Genomic DNA, 13571 nt, shown 5'->3' with positions numbered 1-13571 from the left:
GTTCATCTGGGAAACCCCCCAAAATAGAAGCATAACAAATAATAACCTATTATTTTGGAATATTAAGTCTGTAAGGCAGTAGGGCATGGAGCGAACAGGCCAGATCCTCAGCCAGTGTAAATCAATGTAGCTCTGCTGACTTCACTTCAGAGTTCCTGGTCTCTTCTCCTGCCACTGGGAGATGAGTGGGGTCTAGCAGGTTAGTGTGGTGGGGCAAGGAGCCAGGACTTCTGGGTTCAAACCCCAGCTCTGTGAGTAAATGGTGTTTAGCAGTTACAGTAGATTTAATGACACCAAAACATTTAATGAATTAGTGTCAAATTTACCAAATTGTTTCCCTGAACCACCAAAAAGCTGACATTTTCAATATAAAACATTTTGATTTTCTTATTCAAAACAGCTTTGCTTGAAATTCTATATTTTTTTTTTGATTATTCATTTCAAATGTGTAAAAACCAAGCTCAGGGAAAAAAAATGTTGTTCGGACCAGAACAATTCCCGCCCCCCACCTTTTCGTTAGCTAATAATAATAATTTGGGGTCATATCAAATGAGTTGTTCTCTCCCCCTCCCCCCGCCACCTCGGTTGTTCAGAAGAACCAGAGACCAAGAGAATTGGTTATTGGCACAAGACGTACATGCCACCTGTGGTCCCAATTCAGCCCCCTTGTGGCTGAAGACACCATGTCAAAGGTGATAACAGGGACGAGAACACAAACATCTCCATGCTGGCAGTGGCTGTGCCTCTAAGCCCCCACGTGTCAGTTCAACGTGAGTGTTACTCACCCTCAATTTCCGGTGGAAGCTGTACCTTACAGAGGTGTGAACTGCTATTTAGCACAGATGCGAACAGTTTGAGAAGCGGACTCACTTTTGCAGTACAGCTACACCAGCCCTCGGTCCCATTGCATAGCTGAGCTCAGGGGCCATCCAGGCTCGATGTTTCCCAAAGTTCAGGCCTGTGACGTTGCAGTCTATATGGTTTTATAAAAATATGCTAATAAGTGAATATAATGTAACTGGAATATGCTTCATGCAAAAGGTCTCTTGTAAGGTATCATTACAAAGCTTATAATCTACTGAGTGTGGTCGTCCTATTTGTATAAATATACCACTCTTGTATCTGAAACTAGAAATATGAAATATAACTCTGAGGGCCTCTTGTAATTATGCAAAGTGTGGGCCATTAATGGTGGTTTGGAATCTTGATGACTCCCATTAACCAGGACAACTGACTGCAGATGGGTGTGTTTTACCTGTGAGTCTCTCTGTATACCTGTGTGCTGGCAAGTGGACAATGAAGTCTTGCAGTGACATGTGATCATGTCACCTGAACTGGAATCCATCTTTAACCTGGTGCTTTTCCATTGAGAAGGAGGGGCTGGGGACCCAGAGAGGGACAAAGGATTCCCGCCTTATGCAAAAGATATATAAGTGGATGGAGCAGAACAAAGGGGTGAGCCAATATGAGGAATCCCCTAGCTAGCACCTGAGCTGGAACAAGAGCTGTACCAGGGGGAAGGATTGTGGCCAGGCCTGGAAGGTATCCAGTCTGAGGAATAAACATACTGAAGCATCTTTAAGGGTGAGATTATCTGTGTTCAGTTTGATTAGACATAGATTTGCGCATTTTATTTTATTTTGCTTGGTGACTTACTTTGTTCTGTCTGTCACTACTTGGAACCAGTTAAATCCTACTTTCTGTATTTAATAAAATCACTTTTTACTTATTAATTAACTCAGAATATGTGTTAAAACCTGGGTGGGCAAACAGCTGTGCATATCTCTCTACCAGTGTTACAGAGGGCGAACAATTCATGAGTTTACCCTGCATAAGCTTTATACAGGATAACACAGATTTATTTGGGTTTAGATCCCAGTGGGTGTTGGGCATCTGAGACAAGAACACTTCTGGGAGCTGCTTTCAGTTAGGCCTATGGCTGTTAGGGGTTGTGAGTCAGACCTGGGTCTGGGTTTGCAGCAGGCTAGCGGGTCTGGCTCAAACCAGGCAGGGCACTGAAGTCCTAAGCTGACAGGGCAGGAAAGCAGGGGCAGAAGTGGTCTTGGCACATCAGGTGACAGCTCCCAGGGGGGTTTCTGTGATTCCACCTGTCTCACGGCCTCTTTGCTATTTCCCCTCACTCTGCCCGGAGAACGTTATAACCCTTTGAAAATGTTCAGTCACTGCATGTGGGGGGAGGGGCCCGTATCGCGGGAACCTCTGGACCAAATGTCCCCAGATTTGCATCACAAACCCCACCCCTGCCTCTATGGCTCAGGGCTGGTTTTCAAGGTAATTGCCCCCTGCACGGGGGCATCAGTGCAATGTGTGACTATTAAGAATAGCTCATCTTCAGGGGGCTGCATCTCCTCACATCCCTGATCAAACGACCACCGTTTGCTCTCGCAGACTCCAGCAGAGCCCCTGCGGCTTGGTGCCACTTTCCAAGTCAATGCGAGTCTGCAACGGGTGTTCAGAGCAGTGTGAAAATATTAAGAGTGGTTCCTTTTCATGTGGCTTTATTTAACCGAGGGCCCTGGATCACAAGCCTCTGAACCTGCCCCCTTGCTCAGAGACGGACAATTTCAAGCCAAGCCGAGTGGGTGTGTGGATGTCAGAGCACTTTGAATCATTGGTTCCAACAGGAAGAGGTTTCTCTGCAGGCCTGGCTGCAGGGGCGCCCTTAGCAGACCTGCTGTGAGAGGACTCGGTCTCCAAGGCCTTGGGCAGTTCTGAGATCAGCATCTGCAGCATCTGGTTGCAAGTGGCCCTCTGAATCCAACAGGCCTTTCCTCGCTGCACATTCACATCCAAACCCAGGACATAAGCCCGGCCACACTCATGCCAGGCACCACAGCTGCATCTCTGGGGTGTGTGCCTCTTTGAAAGCCCCGTCAAAGCCCTAATCCCTTTGGACACCTCCGAGGGGCAGCGGGTGGCACTGATATTTGCCCAGGGGGTTCCAGCTGGACCTCCATTTCTGTGCATCCCAGGCCCTCCATGACCAACCAGTTTAAGGAGCCAGGCTGGGCAATAGCAGATTATCCAATGGTCTGTTGGGGCCTGTGCCTAGGGGCTCTGTCAATTGGGGGTTCCCTGGAAAAATGGATTCTCCATCCAGGAGGAATTCCCAGAACCTTGGCAGAAGCACTGGGTGGGCAAGGTGTGGGAAACCCCTGTGCCCCAACACCACTCCCCAGCAGAAGCACTGGGCAGGTTAGGGGAAGCCCCAGGTCCCGGACCCCCACTGCAGCCCTGGGATTGGAGGGATTTTGCCCCCTGCCATGGCCTCAGCATTAGTGGTTAGAGCAGGGGAGGGGTGACTCAGGACATCTGGGTTCTAGACCCAGATGTGGGAGGAGAGTGGGGTCTAGTGGGTTAGAGAAGCTGGGAGCCAGGGCTCTGGGCTCTATCCCTGGCTCTGGGAGGGGAGTGGGGGCTATTTTTAAAGCAATGGCTGTTTCTTAGGTGGTTTCTTTGCTAAGACAGTGTCCGAATGATCATTTCCATTTATGGTTTGCAGCTTCTCCAGCTCACACAGCAGGTGGAAGCGGAGCATGTAGAAGACACAGAGTTAAGGGGAATCAACTCAACACACAGGACAGCACAGACTCACGGACGCTTTGCTGGGCAAACACCCACCATCCGAGTCTCTCTGCGCTGGGTCCTGTGCTGCCCAGGTGAGTTGAGATGATGGGCCGAGGCCCCTTGTTGGGTCTGACAGGGAATTTCCTTACTAATTCTACATAGGAGGCACATACATTTGCTATTAACAAAGCAAACCACTGGGATTCCCTGCCACTGGGTATTAGTGAGATTAGCCTGTGGGACTCCCTGCCACTGGGTATTAGCGGGGTTAATATGAGGACTCAATAGACAGAGGTAGTAGGTGGGGTCTGCGATATGGGTGAATTTTTCCTCTCTTGTTTCAGATTAATCAGATGAGGTGTTCCCCATTTACGAAGCTCTAAGCCACAAGATCCCAAGTCCCTCCCACAGCCCAACCCCTGCAGCTCTAACCCACTAGATGTGATTCACCTGCCAGAGGAAGGAATAGAACCCAGGAGTCCTGGCTTCCAGTCTCCCCTGCTGTGACCAATAGGCCAGTTGGCACAACACAGAGGACATCACGCTGATAAGGCTACTAGGGGTGGAGGGCACACTCCCTGAAAGAGACAGTAGCTGAGAGGTCCCTCATGCAGGGCTGTGGGACAGAGATGCAGCTCGGTGCATTGAGGCTTCCTGTGTTACAATGAGGGTGATAAGGACCCTGCAGGCTCTCTCAAGTCAGGGTGTAGCAGCAGTTCCTGTGACAGACAGATAAGTACAAGAGATGAGGTGGGTGTGGGGTGGCTTTTTCCACCTTCTAGCAGTGACTTCCCCTGGCCGCAGCTCCCGCATGCTAGAAGTCAATAGCACCAATCCCCACGTCCCTGAGCTAGTCAATCTCTGCCCTGGAGACAGACTGGAGCTGGTGTCTGCTGGGGGGAAAGGCCTCATGTCCTATTTCCCACCCTTTTCAGCCAGCCCATCATCCAGATCCCAGCAATGTGGTATTCTCAGCAGAGCTGTGTATTTGACCTACCAGACTGTCCCCTTTCCCCACTGCTCTCACGTCCGCTACTCCTCTCTTCGTCCTCTGCTGCCCATATCTCTATCTTGTAGCAGTGAGTTGTGGCCCAGTTGCTGAGAATACCCAGCCTGGAGATTCTGAAAGATTAGAAGGTGCCCAGCTAGGTCCTGTCCAATAGTATTTTCCTAAACCCCTCTACTATCTCTTCCTTCCTCTTCTTCCACTTTCCCTTTTCCCCTCCTCTGTTATCCTTTCCAAACCCTCTTCTGTCTCTCCCCAGGGCATCGTGGACCAAGGCAACACAACCCTCCCACCAACCACTGGGGTGAATTCAAGCCAGAACCCAGCAGCTGTGAGCACCGCTCACCTGGCCTCTGCTGTGTTGCTTTTCACCACCTTCCTGGTGGGTGTAGTGGGGATCGGGTTGTACCTGTGGGTGCTGGGGATGAAGATGAGGAGGACAGTGATCACGCTCTGGCTCCTCCACCTGGTCTCCTGCTACCTGCTCTTCACCTTGCTGATCCCCTTCGTCATCGTCTCCCTCCTCATGGGTTTACACTGGATATTCGGCATGGCCATGTGCAAGCTTCTCAACACCTGCATCTCCATGAGCATGTTCTCCACCATCTTCCATCTCACCCTCATCAGCCTGGACCGCTACATCCTCCGTCACCATCCCATCTGGTCCTGGCATCACCACACGATTCCCCAAGCATGGAAGCTGGCTGTGGGTGTGTGGCTGGCCTCCTTTGGTCTCAGAGCTCCCTACCTGGCTTTCCGGGAGACCCACGTGCTGGACAAGGGCAGAATCATCTGCATCAATAATTATTCTCTCTCCACAGAGTGGAGTGGAGCCGAGACACAAGACCTGGGAAGATGAGTCCACCTGGCTGTCTTCATTGTCCGGTTCCTGCTAGGCTTCCTGCTTCCTTTCTGCATCATGGTGGGATACTATGTCCACGTGGGCCTGAAAATGAAGGAGAAGAAGCTGCTGTGGGCTGGGAAGCCCTTCAAAGTCATGGTGACCATGGTGGTTTCCTTCTTCCTGGGCTGGCTGCCCTACCACCTCTATCACGGCTTGAAGTTGTAAAAGAAGGAGGTGCCAGAGTTGGTGACGGGTGCCCCCTTGGTCATTTACACCTTCACGTCCTGCTTCAATGCCTGCCTCACCCCCATTCTTTACCTCTTTGTGGGGGAGAAGTTCTGGCAGGTCTTCAGGACGTCTCTTCTCACTCTTGTCAAAGCAGCTATTGTCAACAATCTCGGCAGCAGTGCCTCCGAGTCAAGTGGAAGACACGGGGCAGAAGTCGAGAATACAAAACAGGTGATGGCGTGAAGATGCCCAGACTTAGAGAAAGTTGAAAACTTGGCATCCCATTCATTTCTAAATTCCTGATGGTTCTAAATCCTCATGGATTCGAGGTATCTCATTGTTCATAAACCCTGCATTGTCCCTGGATACTAGATTCCTTGCTGACTCCAGAATTCCATGCATCACTCAATTTTTTTCAAACTCAATGAGTCATCAGTGGAACCAGTTCAGTCGCCATCTCCAGAATCTTGTTTGTTTTAGGTGTCTCAGTGTGTTCTAACTTAATTGACTCTCTTGGATTCTGCATCACTATCTGGGTCTAGAATCTCATGCATTGTAACCCTGTCAATGTGTTCAAACTCAAAGTCTATGGGTTCTAGATTCCTATCTGGATCTAGGACATCATTGGATTCTAGAGTGTTTTCCAGCCACATACACTCCAAATTGTTTGCTAATAGTTTCATCGTGGTCCTAGATCTCCAAATGGTTTAAAATCCATTAGGTGTAGTATATTATAGAGGAGTCTGTGTATTATAATAGTGATATCTAGCCCTTCTCTAGTAGTTTTTCATCAGTAGACCTCAAAGAACTTTACCAAAGAGGTCACTAGCAGTCTTCCAGTTTTTACAAATGGGGAAACTGAGGCACAGAGTGGGGACGTGACTTGGCCAAGGTCACCCAGTAGAAGCTTCGGTCCATCAACTGCCACAACTGGGAACAAACTCATGTCTCCTCTGTCCCAGCCCAGATCTCTATTCATTGAATCTCCTTAGAGTGTGGGCTCTCTGGGACAGCGACTGTCTTTTTGCTCTGTATGTGTTCAGTTCCTAGCACAGTGGGGCTATGGGTGAGGATTCAAGCTCCCAGCGCTACCGAAATAAAAAAATAATAATGAATCATCATTCCTGGGTATTGGGATTATGCCAGGTACAGTTCTGCTGCCCTTGGTTCACACAAGGATAATAACCGTTTATTAATCCTGCCCCCCAAACAAGGAGACTAGGGATCCATCACCAGCCACAAGTGATCATTGGGGCAAGCAATCCCATCATCGTGAGCGCCTAGGCAGTGTGAGTGTGTCCATGCAAACGAGATCAGCTTCTGAAGTCTTTGTCCACAGCTCACCACTAGATGTCAGGGGAGAGGTCATCCAGACTCTGCTTCCACTCGGAACGTGGCACCAAGCTGCAGGGGCTCTGCTGGAGCAAGGGGTGGGGTTTGATTGGGGACTCCACAAGATGCAGCCCCCTGATGATGAGCTGCTGTTAATATTCACAAACTGCACTGACGCCCCCATGCAGGGGGCAACTGCCTTGAAAAACGGAGGTGGGGGAGGAGGGGGTTATAAAGCAAATTTGGGGTCATTTGGTTCCCGTGATACAGACTCCCCCTCCCACCGCTTGCACGTGCTGATTGAAAATGTTCAGATGGTTATAATATTCTCGATTCAGAGTGAGGCGGAAAAGCAAAGAGGCCGAATTTCAGGAAACATGGAGCCCAGAGGGCCCCTGAGCTCAGCTACGCAATGGGAACGAGGGCCGGTGTGGCTGTGCTGTAAAAGTGCGTCTGCTCCTCGAGCTGTTCACACCTGCGTTTAATAGCAGTTCATACCTCTGCGAGGTACGGCTTCCACCAGAAACTGAGGGTGAGTAACAGCCACGCTGAGCTGACACAAGGGGGCCTAGAGACACAGCCACTGCTCTTTTGATCTAGAAAGGGAGATGTTTGTGTTCAGGTCCCTATTATCACCTTTGACTAGGTGTCTTCAGCTACAATGGGGTTGAATTGGGACCACAGATGGCATGTAAGTCCTGTGCCAATAACTGATTCTTCATGTCTCTAGTTCTTCCAAAAATTGGGGGGGCAGTGGCAGGGGATCTTATTTGGAGATGACCCCAAATGAATTTTTTTTTAGTAATTTTTTTAGTAAATGAAAAGGAGGGGGGGTTGTTTCAGTCTGCACAAAATGTTTTTTTTGTTGTGAGCTTAGATTATACACATTTAAAAAAAATTGAAGTACACTTCAAGACAAAGCCATTTTGAAAAAGAAAATCAAAATATTTCATTTGAAAATGTCAGATTTTTAGTGAATGAGCGAAACAATTTGGCAAATTTGATACTAATTCACCAAATGTTTTGGTGTTACTAACTATGCTTTAACTGCTAGAGACCACTGCTCTCCCAGAGCTGGGGATTGAACCGAAGATTCCTTGCTCCTAGACCCCCACCCTGTTAAACTCCCCTCTCAGAGGCAGAAGAACCTGAGAACTATGAAGCGAAGTCAAAGCGAAGTCAACAGAGCTACACTGATTTACACTGGCTGAGGGTCTCGCCTGTTTGCTCCATGCCCTACTGCCTTACGGGCTTAATATTCCAAAATAATTGGTGATTATTTGTTATGCTTCTATTTTGGGGGTGTTTCCCAGATGAACACTGTGAAGGGGCATGACTCCCCACTGTGGTGCCTCCTGCTGGCTGTCCAGGGAATTAACGCTGTGCCCTCTTCTGGTGGTGTCTTGCCTGCTATCACCTCTGTTCTTGGGCCTACGTCACTCCCAGGACCACGGCGTCCTCCTTCAGTGACACTGCGCCCTGGCTGTGCCACAGTCTATGTGCCCCCCCGTCACACCTAGAACTCAAGAGGTTTCAGAACTAGCCAAATATCAGGAACTCGTCATACTACTCTCTCTCCCTCTTTCTTTGTATAGATAGATATTGATTGATATAGATATATACACATATAAACCCAATAATATCCCATCAGTTCTAGATATTTGAGTACTCTTGAACCTCTTGAGATCTAGATCTGACAAGTTTTTTAAAACCCAAACTCGTCTTATGTCAGCTAGGACATCATATATGAGGTTGGAAACTAGGATGTTCTGGACCACATAGCACCTACTGGGTTTTAAAATCATGACAGACCTAGAACCCAAAGGTTCAAGAACCAGCTAAATATATAGAACTCATAGGATATTATTGACTTTTGAAACATACAAGGGGTTTGAAAACTAAATATCTCAGTGACCGGGTCATGCGGTCATTGTAAAATATTTCAGAGTCGTCACACAAACTTTATGGAATCTAAGTAGTTCAAGTAACACTCAGGAATGATTATTATTTATTATTTGAAGTAGTTCTGGGAGCCCCAGTCCTGGCCCAGGACCTCGCTGTGCTAGATGCTGTACAAACAGAGGAAAGAGAGAGTCTGTGTCCTAGAGATCTCACAATCTAAGGGGATGCAATGGATCGAGACCTGGAGAGAGGTGCAGGAGACCCGAGTTTGTTCCCGGTTCTGCTGCGGGAAGAACTGAAGTTTCTACTGGGTGACCTTGGCCAAATCACTTCCCTCCTCTGTGCCTCAGTTTCCTCATTTGTAAAAACTGGAAGACTACTACTGACCTCCTTCCTAAAGTTCTTTGAGATCTACTGATGACTAGCACTAGAGAAGAGCTAGATATCTCTCCTATAATACTTAGAGTCTTCTATGATATACTACACCTAAGGGATTAAAAACCACCTGGAAATCTAGAACCACAATGAAAGGTGTAGCAAAGTATCTGGAACCTGTTGGATTCTATGTGGTTTGAAAAGACTCTAGAATCCTGTGATGTCCTAGATCTAGTCGGGAATCTAGAACCCATTGACTGAATGTGAACACATTGAGAGACTTACAAGAAATGAGATTCCAGAGCCATCTAGTGATTCAATGAGGTGAGAACACATTGTGTGATCTAAAACAAACAAGATTCTGGAGCTGACTACTGATCTGTTTCTATTGATGACCCACTGAGATTGGGGGAAAAAAGAGAGATCTAGAACACATGGGATTCTAGAGAGAGCAGGGAATCTAGAATCCAGAGACACTGCACGGTATATAAACATTGACATACCTGGAACCCATCAGGATTTAGAATCATATGGGTTCTAGGAACAAAGGGGATGCCAAGTTTTCAACTCTCCCTAAGTTTGGGCACCTTCAGGCCATCTCCTGTTTTGTGTTCTCAACTTCTGATCCCTGCTTTCCGTTAGACCAGTGGTCCCCAACGTGCCTGTGTCCTGGCCCCTGGGAGAGTACCCGCCGAATTGCCGCTGAATTTCAGTGGCATTTTGGCGGGGACACCTCTCACTGACGCTGCTTGCCATCGACAAGTGACATCATCGAGAGGCATCGCTCCCAAATTTTGGCAGGGACGCCCCCAATGACTTTGCTTGTCAACGGCAAGTGGCGTCATCGAGAGGTGTCGCCTCAGAAATGCCACCGAAATTTGGCAGCATTTTGGCGGGTGCACCATCGCTGCAGTGGTCCTTCGGCTGGCACCTGCCAGCCAAAAAGGTTGGGGACCACTGCGTTAGACTCAGGGCACTGCTGCCAAGATCAACAAAAGCCTCTTTGACCAGAGTGAGAAGAAACATCCTGAAGACTTGCCAGAATGTCTCCCTCATGAAGAGCTAGAGGATGGGAGAGAAGGAGGAATTGATGCATGACATGAAGGCATGAATGACCAAAAGAGAGCCTGTCATTGACTCTGGCATCTCCTTCTTGTTGAGCTTCAAGCCATGGTAGTGGTGGTAGGGGAGCCAGCCAAGGAAGAAGGAAACCACCAGGGTCACCATTACTTTCAGAGGCTTCCCAGCGCATGCCCGTTTCTTCTCATAGACTCATAGACTCTAGGACTGGAAGGGACCTCGAGAGGTCATCGAGTCCAGTCCCCTGCCCTCATGGCAGGACCAAATGCTGTCTAGACCATCCCTAATAGACATTTATCTAACCTACTCTTAAATATCTCCAGAGATGGAGATTCCACAACCTCCCTAGGCAATTTATTCCAGTGTTTAACTACCCTGACAGTTAGGAACTTTTTCCTAATGTCCAACTTAAATCTCCCTTGCTGCAGTTTAAGCCCATTGCTTCTTGTTCTATCATTGGAGGCTAAGGTGAACAAGTTTTCTCCCTCCTCCTGATGACACCCTTTTAGATACCTGAAAACTGCTATCATGTCCCCTCTCAGTCTTCTCTTTTCCAAACTAAACAAACCCAATTCCTTCAGCCTTTCTTCATAGGTCATGTTCTCAAGACCTTTAATCATTCTCGTTGCTCTTCTCTGGACCCTCTCCAGTTTCTCCACATCTTTCTTGAAATGCGGTGCCCAGAACTGGACACAATACTCCAGTTGAGGCCTAACCAGCGCATCTTCATCTCCTTCATCTTCAGCCCCACGCGGCCATGGCATCCCTTGATGGTGCAGAAAGGCAGCAGGAAGACAGCAGTAACCAGACCATGAAGACAGCCAGGTGGACTGCCTGCCCAGGTCCTGTGTCTTGGCTCCGTTCCAGCCTCCAGAGATGTTGTAATTATTGATGCAGGTGATCCTGCCCCCTTCCACCATGCGGATCTCATGGAAAGCCAGGTAGGGTTCACTGAGAGCCAAGGAGGCCAGCCAAGCACCCACGGCCAGCTTTCCACTCCAGGGCAGGGAGTGGTGATTCCGAAATCAGATGGGAATGTGAATAAGGGTGTCAAAGTCCAGGCTGATGAGTGCGAGAAGTAAGATGGAGATGAACATGTTCAGAGAGAGGCATGCACAGAGGAGATTGCACATGGCCATGCTGAAGACCCAGTGGAAACCCAGGAGAATGTAGACGATGAAGAAGGGGATCAGCAGGGTGAAGATGAGGTAGCAGGAGACCAGGTAGAGGAACCGTAGCATGGTCACCGTCTGCTTCATCTTCAGCCCCAACACACAGAGATACAGCCCGTTCCCCACCATGTACACCAGGAAAGTGGGGAAGAGCAACACGGCTGTGGCCAGGTGAGTGACGCTCACAGCAGCTAGGGTCTGGCTGGAATTTTCCCCAGTGGTGTTTGGATGATCATGTTGTCTTGGTCCATGGTGCCCTGGGAAGAGACAAAAGAGGGGTTAAAAATGACCCCAGAGGAGGGGAAAACAGAGAATGGAAGACAAGGAAGGGAGAAATACCAGAGGGTCAGGAATGCATCATTGGAGAGGACCTCTCTGGGCACCCTCTCTTCCTCCAGACTATCCAGGCTGGGTATTCTCAGATCAGCTGGGATATGGCCAGTGGAACTCACTGCTACAAGGCAGAGCTACGGATCACCTCTTGATCTGAGCATTCTGTGCCCAGGATTTTTGCAATATCTTCATCAGCACCCTTGTATGACCCTTTCCTTCCTAAGTGAGAGCAAGGACTCTGGAGTAATAGGGAAATGGATGGAACCAGATGGATATGTCAGCGATTTATCGCCAGGAATTTCAAACCAGGTCTGGTTCCTTTTCAAAAATTTAATGCAATTTTTTGTTGTTAATGAAAGAAGTGGAAACTGGATTTGTTTCAGGTTTTGGAAACTGACTGGAGTAAAAAAAATTGGCAGTTTGAATAAATATTTTGGGGGATGGATAAAAAAATGGCAGGTTTGGTAAGAAAAAAAGTGAGGCTTGAGTTAAATGTTCAGTTTTTATAAACTGTTTTAAGCCCAAATGCTTGAGTTTTGAAAACGGATTTTCAGTGAGGGAAAAAAACTCAATCAGATTTCAATAACTGCATTTGAGGTTTGATTCAAAACTTTCAGTTTTGATGAAAACCATTCAGAGGCTTCTTAAAAATCTTGAGTTTTCAGAAAACAACTTTTAGCACAATCTTTGATTTTTCCCAACTGGTTTTCAGGGAAAAAACACTGATTTTTCCATTTTAAAAAAATCCAGATTCTTTTTAAACTGCAAACTCAACACTTTTACCCCCAAAATTTAAAAGTTTGTACATTTTAGGTCAGATGTTAGGAAAAACTTTCTAACTCTCAAGTGGGAGAAGCTCTGGAATTGGCTTCCAGGGGTGGTTTTGGGATCCCCACCGCTGGAGGGTTTTAAGAACAGCCAGCCAGACACCTGGTGGCATTTCCAGGAGATGCTCTTGGCAAACACAAGGGATTGGGCTCAGTACGGGGGGACTAATTGAGTGCCCCTTGCCTGGGCTGTGCCGGAGACGAGACTAGAATGAACCAGGGGCCCGTCTGGGTTCCAGACAGACGGATTTATGAATTAGCAGAATCAGGAGGCTGAGAATTCAGAGCAACTTTGCCCTCAAGTCAGAGCCCTCTCCACTGCGTTCCCTTCTCGCTGGGGATAAATGTGTTTGACATCTGGCCAGCCAGATCCCCGGCACAGACCTGAGCGTCACCGGGACACGTGAGGCTCGGCAGGCTGGGGGCAGGCAACGGGAAGGGGAACTGCTGTCTGGCTGATGCAGAAAACCTCAAAAGCTGAAGTGGTTTCACAATGCACACGCCGAACCCAGCAGGAGAAAGTGCCGAGCTTCTGTGTCTGGACGGGGCTTTCCACCTGGCAGCCTCGGGCCTGCTTAAGGGCTGAGTCTCAGGATGTCTGGTTTCTATTCCTGCCTTGGGGGTGGTCTTGCCTGCCTTGTGAACTGCAGCCAATGAGAGCTGCAGGACCGGCTCCTGCAGGTGCCACAATGAGCCCCCTGACCCCTCTTCCTAGGAGTTACAGGGACATGCTGGGGGAGGTGAGGAGCCCACCCCCTAGGTAAGCACCGCCCTGCACCCCAACCGCCTGCCCCAGCCCTGAGCCCCCACCCAAACTGCTGCTGCTGGCCCCTGAGCCACCACTGGCAGCTGCAGAAATGATGGAGATCATGGAAAGTCATGGA

General features: G+C 48.6%; 2 pseudogenes; one reads left to right on the top strand and one right to left on the bottom strand.

The window, feature by feature from the left end:
• Positions 1–3496: 3496 nt before the first annotated feature.
• LOC127038359 (probable G-protein coupled receptor 33) lies at positions 3497–6054 on the top strand (annotated as a pseudogene).
• A 2375-nt stretch (positions 6055–8429) lies between these two features.
• On the bottom strand, positions 8430–11808 carry LOC127038358 (probable G-protein coupled receptor 33; annotated as a pseudogene).
• Positions 11809–13571: the final 1763 nt, after the last annotated feature.

This window comes from Gopherus flavomarginatus, chromosome 20, assembly GCF_025201925.1.
Source record: "Gopherus flavomarginatus isolate rGopFla2 chromosome 20, rGopFla2.mat.asm, whole genome shotgun sequence".
NCBI classification, from domain to species: domain Eukaryota; kingdom Metazoa; phylum Chordata; order Testudines; family Testudinidae; genus Gopherus; species Gopherus flavomarginatus.
The sequence above is the reverse complement of the archived record's forward strand: the minus strand, read 5'-3'. Positions and strand labels throughout refer to the sequence as shown.